Here is a 5,195-nt window from a genome sequence, read left to right as displayed (position 1 = left end):
CAGTAGTGGATGAATTGGAGTAGTAGCTGATGAATTAAACGGTGTATTTCTGCCAAGATATTGTAATGTTTTGAAAAACTGTAATAATAACTAATAACAAATGTGAACATATGAAATGATATGTTACATTTTAGAAAGAATAAGTGAACATATCTACCTCAAATGCTCCAGTATCCCAGCACATTGTACATGTGGTACTGACACTGACCCTGTATATACCATCCTCTCTGATTTCTTATTCTTCATGTTATTCTTTAAAAAAAAAAATGTATTAGTTGTACTATATTGATTATTGAACCCATCGTTTAGAGCTTGCAATTTAATCATTTCACTGTACCTGTGCATGTGACAATAAACCTATTCATTCAATTTTAAAATAACTAGCTATTATCTCTAAATCTAAACTGTTATTTATTTCTGTGTGATGTTCGCTGAGATGACTCAAACTGCTGAATATAATAAAACACTGTTACCAAGCTAATAATAACAAATACCCAAGAGTTTAATGACAAACAAATACACTGCCGTGCCGTGTCGTGTATTTACATTACATTACATTATTTACATGATAATGCCGTGAAGCCAGAGACGAAGTCGAGCGCAAGCAAACCGTGCCAATATATGCTCCAAACACCGGCTTCGCGGGCATTATATACAATGGGTTACTAACATATTCAAATAATGATTGACATATTTTCATTAAAAACTTTATTTTGTTGAAATTAGTCATACTATTCCAACCTTCCACAAGATATAGTCCCAACACAAATCAAGCCGGCTGGTCGTTCAATCTATTGGCTCGGATGCCAGAGATGTGACCCAGTTGTTCAGTCTTGTTGTTCTTTTTTGCCGTACTAGCTGGCAACGTTCTTATCCCTTGCGTGCTACTTAGCAAACTACGGCTAACTTACAGTTATGTCAAAAAGTGCAGCCAGAATAACAGCAAAGTAGCTGCATTTGCATTTGTTTAAGCTGTTTTCTAGTGACATTTATTTGGATACATCCATAACATTGAACTAATGAGGTGCGATTTCACCTGGCGTAGAAATGTGCTCTCTCGTCGGGACACTGTTGTTCAGAGTAGCTAGCCAACAACACAGCTGACACAATCACTTAGAACTGAAGCTGGAAATACTGCAAACTAGCTGCACTTCATTTCATTTGACCTTTTTTCAATTGACATTTATTTATATCCTTAAAAATGATGCCAGCTGATTTATGAGTTCGACTAGCTGAGAAACGGTGCCTGTCTGTCTTGTCCCAACTCCCGACACGTTCATTACTATGGGACAGCTGGAAGTTGAATTTGAATATTGTAACAATGTTGGAAATGTTGGAGAGACAAACAGCAAGGTTTATAAATCTCCGCTGTTGGAAACTAAATGTTAGTCTAATATAAATGTGAGATAATGTCTAGATGCTTTTTATAGTGACGATCAAGTTTACAAATTACCTGACTGGGCTGATGAGACAGTGGATTGCGCAGTCAGATGGAACAGAGTAAATAGGCATTTCAACGTCATAGCTTTAGCCAGTGGTAACTTGTGGAATAGACACCAGCTGGAATGCAGTTTTAACCAATCAGCATTCAGGATTAGACCCAACCGTTGTATAAATTATATTATATTTCTGGGCAATGCGGTCAGCCCTCACATCATTTGAAATTCTAGGCCAGGGCTTATACTCTACATTGTGACTAGACAAACACACATGCACACACTCACACACAGCTTGCTACAAGACAGGGCTGGTCCCCAAACCCTCTCCCTCAAGGTCAGAACACAGGGTTCATGGTGAATACCAAATGTATACCTACCGCATAAAAACCTGTGTGTGTGTGTGTGTGTGTGTGTGTGTGTGTGTGTGTGTGTGTGTGTGTGTGTGTGTGTGTGTGTGTGTGTGTGTGTGTGTGTGTGTGTGTGTGTGTGTGTGTGTGTGTGTGTGTGTGTGTGTGTGTGTGTGTGTGTGTGTGTGTGTGTGTTTTGGTTTAGCTATCGTTGTGGGGACCAGAAGCTCTCACAAGGATAGTAAAACAAGGAAAAGTCAGACAAATGGAGACCTTTCACCAGTCTCCATAAGGAAACCTTTTTTTTAGTTGAGGGGTTAGGCTTGGAATTAGGGTTTATGGAAAATAGGATTGTGAATGGGAATCAATTGTTAGGGCCCCACAAGAATAGTAAAACAAACGTGTGTGTGTGTGTGTGTGTGTGCGTGCGTGCGGGCGTTTATGTGTGTGTGTGGTTGATCAGTTTCATGGTGTGTGTGTGGTTGATCAGTTTCATGGTGAATACTAAGTGTATAGTGTCCGCATCAAAACCTTTAGGAAGGAGATGAGACGTTCAAAACCTTTAGGAAGGAGATGAGACGTTCAAAACCTTTAGGAAGGAGATGAGACGTTCAAAACCTTTAGGAAGGACATGAGACGTTCAAAACCTTTAGGAAGGAGATGAGACGTTCAAAACCTTTAGGAAGGACATGAGACGTTCAAAACCTTTAGGAAGGACATGAGACGTTCAAAACCTTTAGGAAGGAGATGAGACGTTCAAAACCTTTAGGAAGGAGATGAGACGTTCAAAACCTTTAGGAAGGAGATGAGACGTTCAAAACCTTTAGGAACGAGATGAGACGTTCAAAACCTTTAGGAAGGAGATGAGACGTTCAAAACCTTTAGGAAGGACATGAGACGTTCAAAACCTTTAGGAAGGACATGAGACGTTCAAAACCTTTAGGAAGGACATGAGACGTTCAAAACCTTTAGGAAGGAGATGAGACGTTCAAAATCTTTAAGGAGGAGATGAGACGTTCAAAATCTTTAAGGAGGAGATGAGACGTTCAAAACCTTTAGGAACGAGATGAGACGTTCAAAACCTTTAGGAAGGAGATGAGACGTTCAAAACCTTTAGGAAGGAGATGAGACGTTCAAAACCTTTAGGAAGGAGATGAGACGTTCAAAACCTTTAGGAAGGACATGAGACGTTCAAAACCTTTAGGAAGGAGATGAGACGTTCAAAACCTTTAGGAAGGACATGAGACGTTCAAAACCTTTAGGAAGGACATGAGACGTTCAAAACCTTTAGGAAGGAGATGAGACGTTCAAAACCTTTAGGAAGGAGATGAGACGTTCAAAACCTTTAGGAAGGAGATGAGACGTTCAAAACCTTTAGGAAGGAGATGAGACGTTCAAAACCTTTAGGAAGGAGATGAGACGTTCAAAACCTTTAGGAAGGAGATGAGACGTTCAAAACCTTTAAAGAGGAGATGAGACGTTCAAAACCTTTAGGAAGGACATGAGACGTTCAAAACCTTTAGGAAGGAGATGAGACGTTTAAAACCTTTAGGAAGGACATGAGACGTTCAAAACCTTTAGGAAGGAGATGAGACGTTCAAAACCTTTAGGAAGGAGATGAGACGTTCAAAACCTTTAGGAAGGAGATGAGACGTTCAAAACCTTTAGGAAGGAGATGAGACGTTCAAAACCTTTAGGAAGGACATGAGACGTTCAAAACCTTTAGGAAGGAGATGAGACGTTCAAAACCTTTAGGAAGGACATGAGACGTTCAAAACCTTTAGGAAGGAGATGAGACGTTCAAAACCTTTAGGAAGGAGATGAGACGTTCAAAACCTTTAGGAAGGACATGAGACGTTCAAAACCTTTAGGAAGGAGATGAGACGTTCAAAACCTTTAGGAAGGAGATGAGACGTTCAAAACCTTTAGGAAGGAGATGAGACGTTCAAGCGGTGCATCTCTGGAGAGGTGCTGGCTATAGTAGAAAACAGGTGTTGACTCGTTCAAAGAGAGACTCATAGCATCTTTATTGGTCTAATGGTATTTACAGTGTGATTCCCATCGCTCTTCACTTATAAATAAAAATAAAACGTTGTGGGGGTTGTGTTATTCAATTAAAGAAGAAAAGGGAAAGTGATTTGTTCAAATTTCATTTTTAAAATATACAAAAAAAACAACGGTATTTACTGACCAGAGATTTAACATCATCATCTTCATCGTCAAGCAGTAGAAGAAAGTACAGCTGCTGAAAACATCAACACGTTTATTTTCAACCAGGAAAACAATTGTTACTCGCATGAATGTCAACCCCAATTACATGCAATTACAGCATCCAAGAGACACTTAATGTACCTCCAAAAAATGTGGTCATGATTCTTGTTCATGCTCCCATTCAGCCAACTTTGTACCAATCTTTTTCCTCATAACATAATTTCCAAGCTGGGTGTTCTCTCTCTTTTGGGTTAGGGTTAGCATCTCCTCCTCCCCTCTCCTCCTCTCTCCTCTCCTCTCCTCCCCATGTGTTTTGGGTGGTAGCCTGGGTGCCTGTCCTCGTCTTCTCTGTAGGTTTAAGGGGAGATGAGATGGGAGCAGCAATACGTGCTAGCCAGCCCTGATAACGAGCCGAGATGCTGGTCCTCGGACAGACTGATTGAATTTAAGCCCAGACGGAGCCAGACAGTGTGTGTGTGTGTGTGTGTGTGTGTGTGTGTGTGTGTGTGTGTGTGTGTGTGTGTGTGTGTGTGTGTGTGTGTGTGTGTGTGTGTTTGTGTGTGTGTGTGTGTGTGTGTGTGTGTGTGTGTGTGTGTGTGTGTGTGTGTGTGTGTGTGTGTGTGTGTGTGTGTGTGTGTGTGTGTGTGTGTGTGTGTGTTTGTTTGCTGGCGCATATCTTCCTGGTACACAATCACATCTCAACTCCACTTGAACTCAAATGCAGATAAACATTTACCAGAAATAAACAGAACAGACAGTTCATTCACTTTTTAATTATGCCATCAGGACTGCCGGTCATGCCATCCGTTCTAATGAACTGCTCCAAGACAATATTTTGTAAGCTTATTTAGAGTAATTTCATGAAACAGTATCAGTGGTTTAATTCTTTCTGCATGACACTGAGAGTTTGCTGTCTTCCATGAAAATACTTTTTGATCACCATTGGAAAAAAAGAACGGGGAAAAAGCTGTGGGGGAAAATCTACCTTTCTGAGTAATATTACATCTTCAGCATCTACAGTAGTTGTCTTTTAGAACCAATTGGTTATTGTATTAAAGACATGCTCCTGTCCTTTGGTGACAAAGTCTTTTTTTTACTTCCCTCTTTGGGCTGGATGTGTCAATGTGTAGTTCATACATGCATAATCTATTAGCAGGATTACGGTCTTACCTTAATTAGCCGCAAAATCCCTAGTTTG

This window comes from Salvelinus namaycush, unplaced genomic scaffold (assembly GCF_016432855.1).
Source record: "Salvelinus namaycush isolate Seneca unplaced genomic scaffold, SaNama_1.0 Scaffold840, whole genome shotgun sequence".
NCBI classification, from domain to species: domain Eukaryota; kingdom Metazoa; phylum Chordata; class Actinopteri; order Salmoniformes; family Salmonidae; genus Salvelinus; species Salvelinus namaycush.
Note: the sequence above shows the minus strand (reverse complement) of the source record.